The 20,969-nt window shown below is 37.8% G+C and overlaps 1 protein-coding gene across 1 annotated transcript in view; it reads right to left on the reverse strand.

Annotated features, from left to right (window-relative positions):
* Nucleotides 1–20,969, reverse strand: part of SYT1 (synaptotagmin 1) — a 360,397-nt gene that overhangs the window by 116,389 nt on the left and 223,039 nt on the right. The gene's annotated exons all lie outside the window — the stretch shown is intronic.

Here is a 20,969-nt window from a genome sequence, read left to right on the forward strand (position 1 = left end):
CTTCTTTTTTAGAAGCTCATTTAGCAGCACTATTATGATGAGGATGATGATGATTGATTACTAACTTCTGCCTTTTTGCACAAAAAGCACAATTCCTGATTGGCTAACTAGCAGTGCAGTAATGGTCATTAACTTTCTTGCAGGAACCACTGCCAAAGTGATAAATAGATTTGGTTTACATTAGCTACCAGCCTAAAAGCATCATTTGACCTCATTAATAGCTCTAATCAAATCTGGAATTATGCCCCCCTAAGAAGGAGGACTATCCTTTTTAGGACAAGAACTCAGAGTGTTTTTTTCTGTCCTCCATAAATACAAAGGTTGAAATGTTGTTCCATTGAGGTAAGGTCAGAATTCTCTCCAAAACGCTTTGTGTAAATGCTATATATATTCATTTTTTCTTTTCTTCTTGTTCAGTCTGGGACAAGGTAAAACTGTTCTTAGGAGACATTAACACTACATAGTCCTTCTTTCTGCGAAGGCCAAGCAGTATTTCTTGGAAAAGTGGTCAGTTTGCTGAAGGAACTAAGAACACAACCTTTGTTCATACATGCCTGGAATTTCATGTTAGTATGTTGAAATCTACATCAAAGTTATACGGTTGTTGTACGGATTTAGTCCATGTCTGTGAAATGAAAAAGCTGCAGGCTGTCTTTTGACCTCTTAATCCAGATCTCCTACACGCTACCTGAACATTGTTTCTCTCATCCTTCATTTTTACTTCTGTAAGGTATAACACAATTATCACTGTTGCTGTGCTTCTCACATTGCATATCTAGCAGCTGAGGACAATGTTAGTAGTTATTAATTTATCATTCCTGGAATATATTTCCTCTCATGTTGTGCTTCAGATTTCTGCTAATTAGCCTGAATAATTAATTTACACAAGCTCTAGTCTGCCTCTATATTCAGCTAGGCCATGAGTAAGTGCTACAGCTGTAACCCAAAGTTAACACTTAAGGTGTAGGGGATGATGTGAACCTGAAAGAACTCTGGAAAGGACTGTTTTATAAGCACATGTATCATCCTAAAGGACAGCACAAAATGTTCTTGCCCAGTGTGGATTAATGCAGGTAGTTTGTCCTGATGCTTCCTTTGTTCTGTTAATATTATTGGCTATCAGCAAAAGCAGTTATTATCAGTTTGACTCATGTGATAGCAACTCTCACAAAAAAATTTCACCTAGTATTTTTATCTGCCTTTTTTTTTTAACCTGACATGAAGCAGAGGTGAAGGATGACTCTGTAAGCTTTGGGACAGAGCAGGAACCATCAGAAAGAAGGTCCTTTTCAGCTACTTCTATATTTTATTTGATGAGCATTGCTTTTTCTAAAAAATAGCAATGCTGAGAATGGCAACCAGAAATCTGTTCTTCTCACTCAATTTGGTCTATATTTTAAATTATTTCTTACACAATGGCATGATTTCAACAAGGGTTAAAAGTGCTCTCATCTGTTATAGCTCCCGGTCTGATGAGACGAGCATGTTGCTGGGTTATATGGTTTTGTGTGACATCATGATGATAAAGGAATTTAATCCAAGTCTCCCCATCTCCTGGAGGAGCACTCCAACTTTTAGATTAACATATAAAAAGTGGAGAGATGTGCTACCAGCACAGTATCAGAAGGCTCAGCCTTGTTCCATCCCTACTCCCATTCCCCCAAAAGAATGGCTGTAGGCATCTGTCCTTTGGAGGGGAATCTGCATTCCCCAGAGTTAAGTGGCCTGTGAACCGGCCTGTTGCTCTGAGCCATGTGCTGAGGGTTTCAGCAGAAAATCCTCCTTCATTTTAACCCCTGTACCTGGCTTGCTCCTGGACAGCCAGTCTGTGAGTCCTTTCACTCTTCTGAGACCCCTTGACTCCCTCCTGTGCTGAGTCTGAAGTCCAGCCATGTAATACTGAATGCAGGATGCGAGTTTTTCTCAAATTACGTCAGTCATTTTCCCTGGGTATGACAGAAAGAAATAAATCCCCTCTCTCAGTACCGCAGCCCACCTTTGATTGTCTGCACTAGGCATCAATTTTGCCTTACGCTGCCCAGCTGAAAATCAGACACTTCTAGGCACTTATATCCTTTATGGGCTCTCGTTGTACAAGTTGAATTCACAGAGAGGCCATTTTCTTCCTTTGTCTTCTTCTACCATATTCTATTGTATCTTATTGACACTGAGCATGCTCAGCACAGATCCTACAGATACGTCCAGGTCAGACTTTCTCCACCAAGTGAAGCATCCCTGTAAGGGCATACTGAAAAATCAGCCTCTGAAATGTTGCCAGTTTCTTCTACTCAGTGGGAAGAGAACTAGAATCCAAACCTTATGCAGACTCTGACAATCAGTTATTAGATATTCTGACTTGACTTTATTTCAGTAAATGGTCCTCAGGGTCTGTCTCAAAGTTCTGTAATAGACCTGGATCTACAGTCCTATAGATTACATAACTCCATGCTCATGTAATTATATTGATCTGCTGTATCAAGACATTGCTTTTTACATTTGAAGGGCTTTCTGAACGCCAAGTTGCTAGTTGTCATAACCAGAATCAAATAATTTCAAGCAGGACAGCCAGGAGAAGATGACCAGTGACTTGCTTTAGGGATCACAAAGACTGTCACTAAAACTTGAGAATGGGCAACAGTGTGCCCAGAGCACACTTCCCTCCTGAGATTAGCATACTTCCATTGTTAGTAGTATTTTTCTCTAGAATTTAAAGTCAATCTTTGCAGCTCTTCTGCATGAACACATTTTCCTATTGCTATTCAACAACCCTCTGTATCCCCTGCCTGCTTAAAAGTTCATCCCACTTCTTAAATTTGTTTAATTAAAACTCATTCTTCTCATTGGATTAACTTCATTGCTACTGATCAAAGAGGCTGAAAAAAAATCACATCTTAAAATTAAAAGCATACAGCAAAGTTCTTGCTTCTGTCTCTATATAAATACAATCAAGCCTGAAGCAATTAAAGTGAAGTTTAGTCAAAATGCATAAATAAAAATGAAAAGGTAATGTCATAATTAAACACTGGAAAAATAATAACTCCTGGAATTAGAAGTCAGAGTAAAAGCCTCACTCTACTGAAATCAATGGCAAAGCTCCTGATGATTTCAGCACAACTAGGATTCTGCACCAAGTTCCCAGTTTCTCATGCAAGTACCATTAACTAAAGAAGCAGCCGTGCTCTCTCCTGATAATAACAACTTTGCAATAGCTAATTGACAATTCCTTCAAACCTTTAGCATCACCAGTAATAATAATTAATTCTCAGTCTCCTCAGAACTGAGTTAAGCTGGTTATAGCGGAAAGGGAGAGGCAGTGAAAGAAAATGGGTTCTGTGATGCATGAAGAAATTAAAATGAAAAGATCATGAAGAAAACAAACATTAAGGGTAAAAGAGCAATCAATAAAGTTCAAAGCTTGCGACTTTGAAAATAAGTACTCTAAAGGAATTTAAATAAGTATAAAAGGAATTCTCAGAAAGATTTATTTAAGAGTGAATTAATTCTTCAGTGCAGTTTCCTTTTTTCTTTCCTTGCCTGATTTTCTCTTAGGCCAGTTCACTTTTTGTATATGGTGCCACATGACAATAATGACATATTAATCTGTAAGTTATATGCATTCTTCCACAATGATTATTCCAGCAAACAAAAGGTTAACACACTTAAATGAATGCAGATGAGCTGGTGGTTTATTATTGGCTGAAAGTGACTAGAAACAGCCTAATAGTGATACACAGATGCAACTTTACATCTGTAGTCTAATTAAAACTAATCTAATTAAATATGGTGCATCTGTAAAGCAGCTTGAGCAGTGCACAAAACTCACAAAATTTCTTTTATAGTTGGAAAGAGCTTCCAAGAAGCTAGTCAGGCTGCCATTTAACTTTATTTGGAACCAGTTTAATAGTAGGTGAGTAATCATGAAATAAATTCCACATAGATGCTTTCAAATTGTTCATTCACAGAAGCAGTAATAAGGTACCCTTAGACCATCACAACAACAACCGAGGCCAAGTTGACTGGGCAAGATAATGTCCTTTCATTAGACAAAACGATACTGTTGGAAAAAAGAGAAAAGCTTCAAGCCATAAGTCATCCAGCAGCCTTACTAATTGAGGCAGAATTCAACTACAAAGAAACACTAATGCAGAGGTGTTACTTTACTGACACAAATTGTCCCCAGCAAAATCAGGCATGATCAAAACCTTGTCTTTGTCAAGAGATTTCTTTCAAAATCTCCTCACCATAGAACCACTTTTTTTTCCTGGCAAATAAACATTGCACAGATACTGTATTCAATATGAAAACTTACTGCTCACAATTCAAATACTGCCATAACTGATTCTGGCACTGAGAACTGAAATGGCCACAAGGTAATGAAATAATTTTTGGCCTTTAAACTCCATGACCCTGTACCCAGCCTAAACTCTGCTGGCTGTGAGAGCAGTGGGAAAGAACACATTCCAGAGGTTTCATGCCCTTCCCCCCCCCCCCAAAAAAGAAAATAAGGGTAAAAAACTTCAAATTAGAAAATTGTTTTAAAAATCCTTAAAGTAGCAATTTTTATCAAATGAAAAAAGGGGTCAAAGGAGGACAGACCTCGAGGAGTGGTTCTTCACAATATACTCTCATAAGGTATTACAGTAGACAAAGATACTCTGCCTATCCACGTCTTAGAGAAAAAGGAAGCCAGTCCAAACTGCCTTGATCTTGTTGCAGCCTAGAATAACTATGCTTGTAGGAAGCCACTGATAGAAATGTACTGTGTATAAATGGGCTCCTGGCAGGTGTCTGAATCCATGAAGGACAAATGGGCTGTCGAGATCTGGTTGTTTGCCTCCTCTTGCCCTTTCTCAATGCTCACCAGATTGCTAAAATATTGAATTCCAATACGTCCTTGACTTTGTAGGGCAGGTATGGCTCTATATTGCTGGCAAGTTCTCCACATCAGGCTACACTTCGTGTTAAAGTGAGATTCATGTAACGAGAGCATGCAAGAAGATGTAAAATTATATTGAAGATATGAGCCTTTTCTAGAAGGACAGCAAACTGGCTCTTTGTACTGTTTTAGATAATATATTCACTGGATGAAAAATTGAAATAACCTTGAGAGTAAAGCTCTGCATTCTTTTTTGGTTGCTACCCTAACTACTCAGCTATTTATCCCATATAGGCCAGAGGCTAGGCTGTATCTCCCATAGGCTGTTCCTGATTCCAGGATCTGTTCTTGATTCCAATACAGATGAATCCCATATTGAAAATAGGGTCTGCTGCTTGACAAATGTACATAAAGGGCTCTATTGTCAAACAGAATTCATAAATGATGAAAATTCTCAAAAGATATTTTCTTTGCTGCCTGATGTTTCTGGAGAAGTATAGCTCTGATTTGGGTCCTTTCTACTGTAAATAGATCCATTAATTTCAGAAATACTGTGCTGAACAATGTTTTCAGGATTAGGTCTTGAGGTGAACTTACAAGTACACAGAGAAATTCCTTGGTTATTTTTAACAGCATTCCTTTAATCTAGGAAGATGTGTGATCTGTAGAAAAGGGGTATCTTGGTAAGGCATAAGTAATTTTCAAATGAAATGTCAGTATGAAATTGCTAAGCAAGTAGACATTTTCATGCCATTTTTCTATGTCCTGGTCTGAAATGTAGTCCACTCTAGAAGCTTGCAAAAGGCACCTTTCATAACTCAAAACCTGTATTGAAGTGAGGCTTATGTACTGCATGGGCTGTCGTAGAGGCCTGTGCACCAGAATGAATATCCCCCTTTGTGGATACGTGCATTAATGGCTAATAGTGCTGTGAACTACAGCCTTAGGGTAACAGGGACTCCAAAAAAGTTGCTTCCCCCTGCCCCCTCCCCCCAAATATGTAATATAAAGAAAAGTTTGAAAGCATTTAACTTTACACCAGATTCAGATTATTCAGATACAGAGGGGCTTTTTTAATGTTTTATCTAGGTATCATACATTTATAAAGGAATGAAAAAGGTACTGTAAAATATGTTGTTATTTTTACACCCCATTTTGATCTCAGGGCAATTTGTAACTTTTAAAGTGTGGTACAAACAAGTGCCTTTATATACACATTGCATTTATTTATTTTACTCTTTATTATTATTATTTTTTAATTATTTACTTATTAGTCATCTATTATCTAGTATTAGTGTATTACTTATTTACTTATCTTTATGACTATGCTTGTATAACTTTAATCACTCTTTGCTCCTAGGTTACCTCAATTTATAGGACCTATAAGACAAACAGCTTTTATAATGTACAAATGTTTTATTATGGCTCAGCAACCTGTGAATTGTCATTAAATCAGTACAGAGTTTCAAGGTTAAGAACATCATAAATACAAAATGGTAATTTATATATTGTAAAATCACCCCCAAGACATTATTTTAGGAAGATACAAATTATTAAAAAAAAAAAGAGAAATCAAAGTTTCTAACTTTTTCCAGACTTAAAAGTGCTAATAACTTGGTGAGCCCACTGCTTAATTAATGGTGAATCTCAAACCCATGCTGCCTTTGCTGTATTTTCAAGAACCAAAGAAATCAGAGAAATCAATACTAATTCTCCCAAATTCTTTCAGAAATATATCTGCAGATATTTGCCTTGTTTTCTGATCGCTGATACTAGCATATTGCTCTGCAGTACAGTGGAATTAAGACTAATTGGGTGAAAATTCAAATGAGGTTTCCAGCAACTAGTAGATAACTTCAGCTCATTTTGAGAAGACAGTTGGAGTGTTTCTAATCAGACTTATCACAAACTCATGAATCTTCTGCGTAGTGAGAAGGCTGCCCTTGAGCTGAGGAAAAGGAAGACCACATCAATAATAGCCTTCAATGGCGCTTCAGAGCCAAAGTTATGGCTCCACGCAGTGAACGTTCGAGCATATGAGAAGTGCAGTTGGCATGGGTAAAAATGGGCCTATCAATTATATTGTTATGGTGAAATTGTCCTTTAGTAAGGATAAAGTTTTTGTCTCCATTATGCAATGAGCTTGGAAGGTAATATTATTTCTGTGCTGTGACTAGTATTCAACCCATCCCAAATCATAAATAACTTATGCTGGCAGTGTCATGCTAGCAGACTCCACTAATGTGAGCGAGCCTGGTTATATTTATTCAAGCACATCACGGCAGAGGTGACACTTGATGGAAGAGTGAGCCCTTCTCTGGAGCAGAGAGCTAAATGGCATTTACCTCACTGCTCATGGCTTAGAGATCCAGTATCTCTGCAGTGGCTTTCACAGATTAAACCATTGGAGGACTGAAAGAAAACACCCCAAACTAAGCCCTGTTAAATAGCTCTCTATTTGATCAGTCAAAACATTTTAATTATGAGAACATCATGAGCAACATTTAGACTATCTTTTGATTGATAGCCCTTTTATCCCTTTCTGAAATGAATTTCGCACAAACATACCTCTTGGAAGTGGCTAGTAATTGCTTAATTGGCCTCACATGCCTTAAAGTAAGTCAGTTCATACCAGAGAAACAACTTCTTTCTGGAAGTCAGCACTGTAACCAATTATGGATTACTTTGACCTCTCTGTAATCTTGGCAATGCTAAAATTTATCCTAGCTGGTCTCTATTCTTGATCCTTATCTGAGACCACACAGAACTTTGCTGACAGCCACTAACACTGCAGGGGCATAGGCAACACACTTTTCTCTTCTGGCCCTCCTTCCAAAAATTAGTCTTGTCCAACTAGTAGCTTATCATTTAGAAAACACTTGAGCGGAGATATAAGGTTTCCGGTTCATGAGTCAGTGGAGGGATGTTCAACATATTCATGGGGTAGGGAGCAATTATTGACAGGAGCACTGTTATTTTGTAGCACAAAAGAGCTAGTCCTTCCCTCATTACTTCTGCCATTGTGACAGGAAAAATCTGTATATTTTACAGTACATTAGACCTGAAGCTACTATGAAATAAACATCAGTATTCAGTGGTCTGTTTTGCTAGAAGGTTAGCTGAAAGATTTTCACTCCTTCTTAGCATGCTTTGTGTGAAGTGGAAGGAAAAGTCCTTATGATACAATAGACAGAAGAGAGACTGGTTTACGCTTTTTCATTAGAAGTATCTTATGCCAGACAGACAACATAGAGAATGAAGTAGAGACTAGCACCCGCAGGGAGTTTTATGCCTCTCTCAGCCATATGTCAAAAAAGTTTCAGCGACCTTAACTTTTCTCTTTTCTCCGGTAGATTAGTGAGGAGGCAGCTGTATTCTCTGTGAAAGCCTTAGCATGGCAAAACTCTGCTTTTTCTGGAGAGGCAGGAAGCAGAAATGACAGGAGTCACACATGCTGTGTGATGAGCAAGCCAAGGAAAAGAGGAAGTAGATGAAAGTTTGTGAGAAGAACTGGAGCTGTAAGTCACAAATTTGTATCACTCAGATGACAGATGTGACCTCAAATGCTTACAAGCCATACATCTCATCAGCCTGCTCTGCAATGGTAATTCTCAGAACATCAGACCTATGGATACGGAGGTTGTGAAGACATATACTGTCATTAGTGGTCATCTGCCTGGTGGAAGCAAATGCATTAGTTGTGTCTCTTTGGAGGACAAAGGGGAAAGAAGGTAAAGGTATTTCTTGATGAGAGTCTGCATAGTTTGAAACATTTTAGAAAATTATTCCTTATTATTACTTGACAAAATTTTCGGACAGGCATACTCCACAGAAAAGTTTTTCAATCACGTCTTATTATTACAGATAACAATGACTAACTGCCATCACAATTACTGATTTTTTTTCTTAGAAAAGGCCATTTAATGAAAGATCATCTAGCATCAGGACAGGAACATAGAGATTTTACAGCCTTTAATTCTCCACTCCCAAATGTCAGTACAAACAAAATAACGGTGCAAAACCCCCTTATTTTCATTGTGCCATAAAATATTCTGTGAAAACAGACACCATCAGCATTGCTTTGCTACAGCAAGCATCCTCATTGCCACTTCTGCCTCCTAATGGCTCCCAACCGTCATTCTGACAATGCTGAGTGAGTAACAAACTGCTGTAATTCAGCATCCTCACAATTTGGGTATAGCCTCATTAAGCTCGGGAACTGGATGGTAAGTACACTCCCCAACAACTGTAAGCACAGACATCATTTATTTCTATCCTATGTTGAGGTAAGTGTATTATAGCTTGTCTCTACATCTTAAAACAAACAAACAAAACAAAACCAACCTGGAAACAGAGTGGCATTATAACACTTGCTAATCTATTAAAAATGACCCATCTTAGTATGCATGACTGTGATATAATGTATGGTCCTAGTACTTCACAATTTATAATTCTCCCTGGTAGAAGGGGGAAAGATTTAAGAAGTCTGTCCCAACAGAGAACTATCGGTGGCATTGGGGGCAACCCTTGACTTTTGTCCGCAAGGATTAAAGTACTGCTGGGGTTCAGTCACTGTAAAAAGTCTTGAAGCCTGTGAAATTTGAAATCTGACTCACAGATGCTTCTCAGCACTGAAACTGCAAGGAGGGAAGAATTAGTGGGGCATCACATTGACTCCCTGCTTAATGTCACAGACTCTCCAATATACTCACCAGACAGCTAAATGATTCCCTAAAGTTCATGGGTGACCTAAACTAAGCAAAAAAGAAGAAAGCTAAACAACATAATCTGCCAGTCTCGTGGTCCCTCTCCAGTGCAGAAAGCTTCACCATGGTGGCACGCTTTCCTCTGAGTCAGTAATGCTGAGGAACCGTGTTGGATACACACTGATGGAAGAGCTTCTGTGCTTTGAAGGCAGCATAAAACCGATGCCCCAAGCTTTTGTGTTGATGAAAGACCCCCTGGGATTTTCCCCAAAGGACTGTAATGCCTTATGGCCCCATCCAACTCTCATTAAACTAAATGGAAAGAACCTCAATCACTTGTGTAGAAATTGGATGTTTGCAAGGTTGGCCCAAATCCCAAGTGAGGTAATTACATTCTTCCAAAAGCTTCCATTGGAAATTTTCAGCCCCCCCCCTCCTCCCCAAATCATCTCAAAGTAGCACTGTACTGATCATTTAAACTTAACAACTGTCCCAAATGCTGTCTTTTTTTCTGACTGCAATCATGAAAATGTTGTGATAATAGGTCACGGGTCCATGAAGCAAAAAAGTGTACAGTTCTTAACAAGCAGCCTACTCAAATGAAATGGGAGAAAAAATTGCATTGATATTTACAAATGTATGAAAAGAAATTTGTTGCTACCACCATACCTGTGTGTAATATATGTTTCTAAAATCACATCACATACATACTTACAAAGTTTTAATAAGCAGAGCTAAGATAAAATTTTATTTTTTTGTATGTATATATATATATATATATTCTGTTCTTGTTCTACTAGGAATTATTGGGATAAATACTCAGTTGAACAGAATAAAAATGTCTCTTGTCATTATCATTATAAAATTATATCTAGTTTTCTTATTAAGTCTCATTCTAGGTGGCAGTGAAAAGTAGTAGCAATGTTGGACAGATCCATGTACTGTGCAGAATCAAAGTCCAACTGTCAATAGTTGCTGAACGAAAACGAGTTGTTGCAAATCAAGGATGTTGCACAGTTTAAACACTTCAGTTAACACATTAACTGCATAGAAAAACAATTTTTCTAAATAGGTTCCTTCTTCCATTCTGTATGTTCCTACATACCTATATTTATATCAAGAAAAGCAGTGTGCACAAGTATTTTTGTACCCCACAATCACTGTTAGATAAATGCATGGCTGTCTCAGAATAGCTGCCAGTCAAGTCAATTTTGACATTTCTTCATGCTATTTTATCAATCTCAATGTTATGCCCTGAGTTCAGATAACATTAAGCTTTCTCGTTTGTCCACTGTGCTCTCAGCCCTATCCCCCCATGCTGTCTTCTGTCAACGGGGACACCTACCAGTCCTAGGACTTAAAGCCCATCAATAAATATTTTATTAGGAAAGAAAGTTTAGAAATTGGTATTCTGAAACAGTTTCATATGAAGTGATTACCATCGTGGAGTTGTAATCTAAAATGCTATGCTCGACTGAAATTTATGAATAGTAAGCTTGCCTTATCTTCCTCTGTCATCCTTCCATTGCCCTTGCTGCAAGTTAGTCTGCACCCATGGAATATTACAGACATGTAACTGACTGCTGGGCTGAGACCTGAAATGCTACATTCCAGCTCAGAGCAAGTGTTTGCCGAAAATTGCATACTGAGGTCTTGGAAACTACTGTGAAATAGTTGGCTTTGGAGGAGGAGGGGGGTTTTAAATCTGAAGAAGAAACAAGTCTGAATGTAGGGCTAGCAAGTATATTGTTCATGCCATTTTTTTTGCATGTGAGTTCTAGCTAGGAGAATATTGTTAATAAATACATAAATGAAATAACGCAGAAAGAAAACTCAAACAACTTGGTAAGGAGGGACTGGAAAAATATCTGTAAGAAAGAAATAAAAACTAGTATCAATATGTCATCTAGGTGAAGAAAGTACTGCCTCTTTATACACTGTTTCCAGTTAAAAAAAAGTCCAATGCTTGTTCCAGTTCTGGAGATTTCCTCCCTCTTGGAGTGCCGCCATTTGAGGAATGGACCTAGGGAGAGAAAACTTCTCCTGTGGAAATGACTTTCAATTCTATCACCAGCTCACCAGTTTTAGGATATTCATTCTCCTTTCCACTTCAAGGAAGTGTCACTCCTCCTCTAGTATGTCAAATGGATGGTTTGTGTAAGTGCTTTTAACTGGTGACACAGGAGCTGCCAGCAGAGGCTGGGGAATATCATTTAGGTTGTAGCCTAACACACCTGGGTTCTTGGTCTTCCTGAGACTAAAAGGGATCAAAGGATTAAGCTGAAAAACTAATTTGGATCTGCCTTTCCTGTAGAAACAGCTAGAAAAGAAATGCAGCATTCATGGGGGCAGATTCTGTAGCCTAGTGAGTAGGACACTTGTTTAAGAGTAAGGAGCCCTGAATACCCACTGTTATTTGCTTTTGTCCAATGACATTTCACTGCAAAGCGCATATGCTGTCCTTCAGTCAGGTCTCTGGTCCAGTAAATTCCCTCATTCTTCATGAGATTGGACTTTGGTGGAAGTGAGTGAGACAATTGCTCTCAAAGTGAGATAAATCAGGTCTCTAAGTCAGGGAGAGTGGTTTCAGGCTGTGAATTTGTCTGTTACAAAGGCCTAATCTAGGGTTCTTCTTAGATGTAAAAGTCTGAGAGATCAGTATGATTTCAGGCACATCTCCCTCCAGTTTTCCCTTTTGGATAAATTGGGCTTCCTGCTTCTCAGTCCTTCTGAAGAGAACTAAGGCATTTAATTCAGATTTGTGAATCTGACTTCCAGAGCTTGGTTCCCAAAAGTTAAGTGTAGAAACCCTGAGCATTTCTGGAGCTCACTTTGAGATGTAGGCTGAAATGCCTTTCCCATTTGAAAGGACAAACCTCATCTTTCACTTTGGCGGCTCTCGCTGCAATAGGGAAACAGTGCCAGCTACAGTACTGAAACATGCCCCCAGATGATATAGGGGCTGTGAGCAAATTAGGGAGCTCTTGCTGAAGTTGATAATTAAGATTAGATTCAGATTCAGAAACCTGCGCAGGAGTAAGCAGATGGCTCACTCAGCTGCCAGCTGGAGCTCAGCCTTCCTCCAGCAGCCGTTCAAGTTCAGCAGCACCAGCTCCTTCTGTAGAGTCAGAGCAAAGTCTACCCATACCAAGATCTTTCTGAAGATTTGAGGCCACCTCCAGAGCTTGTGCAAACTGGCTGGGTGCTCTGAAAGCAGCAGGGATTTCCCGATTTAGACAATTCAAGAGCTTGCAAGAAACATTAGCTGAGCCTACAAAGATGGAAAAAATGCAGGAAAGGATGCTATGGACCTACAGAGTTCCTGAAAGCGGCAGTTTGTAGTCAGGGGCTTAATATTTTGCCCACCTTGGAGATGTGAGCCTGATTGTCAGAAGTCTAAAACACATCATATACCAATGAGGGCATTTTTGTCTCATTAAAAAAATAAAAACTAAATACCTTATACCATATATATCAACCAAAATAAGTGGGATATTATATACTTATAATCCCTCAGAGAAGTCTTTAGTTTGGATAATTTTCAGCATCAAACTCACTCGGTTCTAAGTAGAATTTTTAACAAAAACAACAAAGAATGACATTCTATTTTTAATCCATGCCCTCTTACAACAGTGCTTCAAAATAACAGAGGCTTCATTATCTACTCTTGGTTCACATGCACGATAACATATTATAGCTTGCCATAATGCCTAGGCACAAGTAGCCAAGATATGGAAGTAATATCAATCTTGCCACTAATTCCTGTATTTTATTACACATTTATAGACTATATTTTTAAAGCAAATCTATTAAACATAGTCCCAAGTGCTTTTTTCTTTTACGCAATATGTTTCTAAGAAGCAATCTTGAAATGTATTGTCAATTTTAAGTTGAGAACAATTGTTCCGTAAACTCTCTTTATAGAGCATTTTCAGTGCAAGATTATGAACTGAATTATAACAGGTAACGGGTAATTTTTGTAAACACTTCATCCGCTTAAGTTTGAAAAAGACTAGCAAAGATTGTAGTTATTTTATGCATGTAAAGATAATTTTAATGGATACTTCTCTCACAAAGTAATGAAATTTTAAGAGACATTCCCAGTACTGAATGTAAGCCAGCAAACATGTTCAGTTTTCTGCTTGTAAATTGAATTCTCTACTCAATTTATAAGGCGCTGGCACAACTTGACATATCTACAGTGCAATAAAATACCTACACACACACACTGTAAAATATAAAATAATAATCACAATGATGTGCCAGCGGGGACTCAGGGGGGTTCTCAGGGACCCCATGTTAAAATCCTGTCACCAAACAAAAGGTAGGTGCTCACCCCCATTTCTGTGACAGATGAATTTCACCCCCAGGGCAGTAAAATTTGATCTGAAGAGGGTTTTTATTTTTTCATAGTTTGCCGAAATGTTCTCAGCATCACATATTTTACAGGAGGACTTGCTTCTCTTTGCCCTTGTTTCAGATTACACAACTCAAAAACAACTGCTGTTTCTGAAAATTATGTCTCAGGCAGGCATGATCAATAACGTATAATTCTGTTCGACGCTGAGGTTATGCTCCCAGTGTGGTTCTGGTTAAGAGACAGTATTTCTTTCCCAACAGGACAAAGCATTCACAAGGTGCTGCAGAAAAGCACCGGAGGTTAGAGCGCGCCTGGTTGTCCTCCATGCCGAGCGTGTAGTGTTCAACCTGTAGGAGTCAGCTGTTTTCTCCTTTACCCCTTGGGTTGTCAGCCAAGACTCCAGCCAGCCCAGGAACAGGGTCCTGGCCCAGACCTAAGTCAGATGTGTGGGACAAGCTTTCTCTGATCAGAAGAGATATGTAACCTGCTGGTGAGCATGTGTGCTCGCCTGTGCCTAGTCCACTTAGAGTCTGCTATGTCACTTTTTGATCAGGCTAGAGCAGCTCATACCTGAGGTTCCTAGCTCAATCCTGTATGTGAGGATGAAAACAGCAGCTGTCAGACCCAAAACTTTAAGTAGAGGACATGTTAAGGGGATCATATCAGAAGGCATATGAAAATGACTCATGGCTTTAAAATATTTTCCTCTTGATATAATCAACCATTAAAATATGCACAGAGCATAATTCAGCAGAATCTAAGATCATGCACTATTCCTTCCAGACAAGGATTTTCATCCACGTTCCACTCCATGAGTTTTTCATTTCCACTGTTCCACCCCTCAGTATCTATTTAGATACTTTGGATTTAAAAGCTGTATTTTCAGGACTCCTAATTTCAAGTGTTCAAAACATGTTAGGTCTCTAAAAATAATTAACATATTTTTACATTATGAGAGTATAAAATAACACAGAGTTGAACTGCTTTTCTTTGCCTAATGATTTCTGTGTCTTATGGATGCATGTGGACAATACTTTCAAGCTTTTCCCTACCAGCACATGGTCTAGAACTCTTTTTTTAAGTGAAAAAAAAAACAAAACAAAACAACGCTGAAGTTCCCATATAATCACTGAACCCTGGGAGTGGAGGTTTCATGAGAAAATCAAAAAGTAATCTGTGTTTTGAATTTAAATTGCTGTAGTTAGAAATACTCATTTTTTTTTCCTACTGTTGTACTGTAATATCTATCTCTTTCTTGTATCTACTCTGTGTTCCAAAACAAATCTTTACTTCTAATTTCCCACGTTTCTTCCCCAGTGCAAAAGCTGCATGTATTTGCTTGACATGAACAACATGACTATCACTGGTATGTGGTGTGTTTATATACATAATAGCTATTGCTGAGAGCTTTACTCTGATTTTCAGTATTTGCCTCCCTCTATTATTCCAGTATTGAAATCTGGAAGGATTCTCTCAGCAGTATTTTGCTTCTTTGTTATGAACTTAGAAAAGAACCTGTCCTCTTTTCTCTGTGCCAGCACCACCCCTACTGTAGAAACCATAGAAGAAACAGTACAATGAAGAGTCTGAATTCATTTTCTGCATATCATCAAATGGCCAGCTCCACAAGAATTAGATTTCAGAAAGACCCTGTGCACAAAATCCTCAATTTTCTAATCATAGACACAAGTCAATAATACTTCCACCCTGAATATTGATGCCAAATAAGAATGAAAATGAATACATTAATTTTATTGCCAAGAAAAGAGTGTAATAAGAACTCTTAATACAACCTCAACTGGTCAATGAAGAAAGGCAGAAGGGCAGAAAAGGGAAGATCAGCAGGGAGAAATAAATGATGTGCTGCATCTATGATGATAGCTGAAGGCTGAACAAGACCTGAAGCTTTAACCTAAATGGTTGAAGATATAAATCAAGGATTATTTTATTTGCTAATTTACCCAAATATATCTACGAGCCTGTACTTTGATTTATTAAGCTATTACTCAGAATTAACCCAGACATGATTCTTATGGTTTGTTTTTGCTTTCCTATGATTATTTTCATATTTTTATATTACAGTCTCCTCTGTAGCCTCCAACGCCCTTTTGTTTTGAGAGTTACTCACTAAGCCAAGGAGAGATAAATAAGCCTTTATCTGCACAGCTCATGTGAAATAAGTCTAAACAGAACATAGGTTTTTAGCCTGAGTCATGACCCAGGTCTGAACACCTGTTTTGGGGGACTGTCGATCCACTGTACAGGATGAAAATTGAACTTAGGAGTTTTGAGCAGCTACTGAGGCCAAGCGGAGCTGCAGGCCAGCCAAACGTTTCAGAATAAGGTTGGTACAGAAACGGAACTTTTTATCCAATTAGCATGCAGGACAGCAAAAAGCATTATAAATATGCAATAACTTCCTATTAATGAGTTAACGATCATATCCTGGATTGAATGCATTCAGATATTACAGCTATTCAAAAGTACACTGGAAGCATTAACAGAGTATTATTATTCAGTCAGAGCTATGCTGGGATTTTACTGGTGGAGCGTTGTGTTTATGGTGTAGGTGGAACAAGGTCATCTGTTCATATAGGAATGTATTTTTAGGAAATGTATCAAGATCACTTTGATTTTACAAAGATGCTTATTAAGTAAATTAATGTTGATTAATGTTAAGTTTTATCTTTGTATAGTTATTATCACTACCCTGACATTTAAAGCTTCAACCCCAAAGCTGTTGCTGTCTTGCATTCCCATAGTCATGCAGAAGCTAGAACTTGCTTATTGTAAATATATGGCAGATATGTAAAAGAGAATTTTGCTAGCCTGTAGACAAGGACCCAGATGGAAAAGAAGTGAGAGGAAGGAAGGAAAGAATAAACATGTCTTAAAAAGACTTTAAATACAATTTAATTTTCAGAAGTTTAAGTTCCATTTTATCATCTGCTTCATTTTACCCTCTTCTTAAGGTGTTGGAATACATTTAAAATGAAAAATGTAAAAGCTGCAATGGCGTCTTTTTTTCTCCTTCTGACAAATAGTTTAAAAATTCTGCAGATTAAAGATAAACTGGGATAGAAAGTAGAGAAGAACCAATTAAGATACAGTGACTTACAGTGCACTTATTGAAAAACAACTGTACTGCGATTATGCATATGAGCCACTCACAACCAAAATGCATGGATTTACATAACTGAGAAAAAATTCTTCACAGTAATGCTTCAGTAACCTTACAGGATCCTTGCACTTTAATTGTATGACTCATTGTTACAGAATGATACCACTTCCTTTATCTAGAGTAAAATGCATGGTAGGACATCACTATTCTAAATGAGCTATGTGTTTCCAAAGTCTATATACGGTACTCTTCTGACCCAAAATGCAGCGCATGTTCTTTAACGAGAAACAAAACAATGAAAGGCCAGAATTTCTGCTTGTATCAATCAAAATTTTAACAGGGTTTACATATTACAACATTACAGTTAGAAATGTATACTAATACAAATGACATCTCTGTTTGTCTTGAAACTTCTATTTCCTCATTCTTTTAAATTAATCTGTTTTTGATAAAAGTAAGACTTCCGTGGTGCATAAACTATGGGAGGAAACATCAGTGCTATTTTAACTGCATAGATGCTATTTTGGATTTTTGCAAAGAGAAATCTTAATAGGGATCCTGACATTTTTAGTTAGTTAAGTATGTCTAGCCTATTTAACTTGTAGCCTTTATACGTTTTACGAAACATACCACTTTTAAAAGATGACTGTTCTATTCTAAGCCACGTGGAAGGAACAGTATTTATTCAGTTGGATATAGCATGATGTACCTCTATTTTTGTCATCATATATTCTACTATTTGAACAGCTTTTTATGCAAGTGTAACTTGATACTATGGATTTTCTGCAGAAAGCTATAACAAGGAGGCTGTATACAAATTAGCCCCTAACACAGTTGGGTTTTTTTATCACTTTACACAAGTTGATTACTGGTGAGCTTTTTATCAATATGGATACATTATATCTTATTATACATCCATTAAATCATGATAGCTTATTTTCCATCTGCAGACGTTTTAGGCTGAGACAACTAAGACAGCAATATTCCTTTTAATTACTTCTGTATCACACACAGACAACAGAGCACTGAAAAAAATTTCTCTCCCAGTAGCCACTGAGCTTTCAAAGCCTTCCTTGTCATGTGGTGAGGAATAGGACACTTTTGGAAGTTATTAATGAAAAAATACATGAGACAGAAAACATGCTTGTGTCCCATCTGCAAAGACTGGAGAACTTGCTCACTATGGCACTCCTCTGGCATGTGTAAGACTCAAGGTCAAGCCTTCAGTTTGACTCTACCACAGCAAAAGCTTGGTCCATGGTCTTCCACATGCCACAAGCATTCTTAGATCCGAGGAAGTGTGCTATCCAAAGGGAGGCTGTTCACCACCTCTCTGCTCTTTTCACTCTCACATGGCAAGAAATTCCATCTGGATCAGAAATTGCCTATAAAAAAGAACTGGTTGGAACAAGTGTACATTCTGATTTTGTTTTAAGAGAGATTCCCCCCAAATTTGCAATGAGCCATGAGAGGGAATGTCTGGCAATTTTCTACCATGAGTAAAAGCCTGAGCTTTGTGACAGGCTAACAGCACCTCACTGCTAACTCCCTACCGTAATAATAAGAAAAAACAGTAAGGAAAGGCTATAATCTTCTAATAGGGAAATGAGATTTCCTCTCCTTCCAGATATTTTGAAGACAGGCTAACCTCTGGTGACTTAAAAGCTTTCATGATCTATTTGATTCAGTTTATAAAGGACAGTTGGTTCTTTTTGACAACAAACATTTAGACCTGTCTATTGTAGCCCATTCATGGAGGGCTGGTTATTGTTCTCAAAAGGGAAAACAGAAGTTACTTGGGACATAAGATGCTCCAAAACGTCAACAGCACTATTTCACATTGAACTATTTCAAAAAACATATGCCCCAGCCCTTTGCCTCTTTACAACATCACATTCACAGCCTCTGGAGGGAGGGCAGACGACTCATCAGGGAACCGGTGTGGGATTTGTGACCCCCTGCTTCATTGATCATTTCTGCCACAGAATTCCTGCATGACCCTAAAGGTCTTCGTTTCTAAAATGGGGTCAACAATATACCTTTACCTTACAGTAATAACTTAAGACAAACTTGTTAAAGGTTGTGGAACTTACTAAAACAGTACAATAAAAATAACACAGCCTTGACCATATTTGTTCCCATAAAATAGCTGCATATTACAAACAAAAACTTGAAGTTTTCTAACTGTCCTTTGAACAGTTAAAAGTAGTCTCTATCTCAAAACTGGAATGAGAGACATGAGTGGAAACAGCTACTGTTGGGTCGCAGCTGAAGCACTGTTGTTACTGAAATGAAAAATGAGAGGCATAAACTGCAAGAGGCAATCACAGCACACAGTGAGGGTCCAAGTTTTCAAATATTTGGGGCTTGTCTTCCAAAACAGTGATCTGGTGGAAACTTTAAGTGAATGCAGTGGGCTTTCTGCCAAAAAAAGGGGGGATTATTATAGGTAGGAGGATAAACTAATACAAGAAATAAAGATGAAAATGATCAAGCTACTCAATTAATCCTGCCCGGAGGCATGACAGAATGAAGACAGTTGTTTTGGTTGGGTTATTTGGAGGCAGGGTAGGATTATCAAGGTTTTTCACAGTGCTCTAAAGATGCAGACTCCTATTCTGTTTAATATGATGTTCAAAAGAACTTCTCTAAGTGAAAAAAAAGGAGAGTTGCCACATGTTCTATTCTATCAGCATAACATACCACATTTTATAAGAGCTAAAGTATATTTCAAAAAATTGAGTTGTTCTGTGGTCCACTACACTTTCCTGAGCAAACACTTTTATTATGTAATAGGAGGTTCTTTTTTTGCACAAAACAGAAAAGGATAAGTTTTATTTGGAAAGATTCTCAAAATTGGACTTTCCACTTGTTTTCATTGTTGTTTAAAAAAGGATGCAGCAGTGAATTCAAAATTCATCTCAAACTACAGACGTTTTCCTAGAGCTACCAACCACAGAGTTCCACGCAGTACAATCCGTTTACACGTTTGTTATGTTAATCAAAGCTGAAAAACAAGGGATAGCTACATATAAATGTCATCTACCTCATTTACATAGCACACTGAGCTATGAATTAAAGGACAAAATGTCTCAAATGCTGACCATTTCTCCCTCTATGTCTTATCTTTTCTTTTCTCCTGTTCTTTTTTCTTCTAGTAGTTTTGTTTTCCCCATGATACCATCAAGCAATTTCATTTGAATATGGTCTGCACCGGACTGTGCAGATTACCAAGCTAATGACATACAGACTTCTTAACACTGTAACACCTCTATTCTTGCAAGTGAGAATTTTGAGTGACAGAGCAAAGCTGTTTGCTATCAATTTTGCAAAAACTGCATCTGCCAGATTGCCAAGATCCATTTCAGAGATAAAAAATCAATTGATATTCTAATTTGTTACCTGTCATTATCAGTCATACAACATTCTTCTATACAAATGATAACCTTTTAAAAATGAAAACTATTATATACAATACAGTACTTCCCTAAATATATTTTACATTTACTTGTTCTTCTGAAGTAAAAATTATTATTATACTTTCTAGCACAGACCAAAAAGGACTCTATTGACTTTACATCAGTACTTTTAAAGGATTCTGTACAGGTGAGGAACTCGTGCCAACAAAGTTCCACGGTTGATCTAACAGGATTACTGAGAGGGAAAGGTATGGCTATCTTCCCCTATTAATGATATATTAGAGCTACTTCCTTGTTAAAAAGGCATTTTTTCCCCACCTTTTCTACCTTTTCTAATCCCCAAAGATACACAGTTACTTTATTTTCTCAACATTTATGAGTTCTGGCCAAATTTTGCTTTAAGGTAATGTGCCCACACATTTGTAATAATAGTTTATTTATTGGTCCGATGGCCACTGTAAAGCTGTGCCATTCCAGTTTTGATGAT

This window comes from Apteryx mantelli, chromosome 1, assembly GCF_036417845.1.
Source record: "Apteryx mantelli isolate bAptMan1 chromosome 1, bAptMan1.hap1, whole genome shotgun sequence".
Taxonomy (NCBI): Eukaryota; Metazoa; Chordata; class Aves; order Apterygiformes; family Apterygidae; genus Apteryx; species Apteryx mantelli.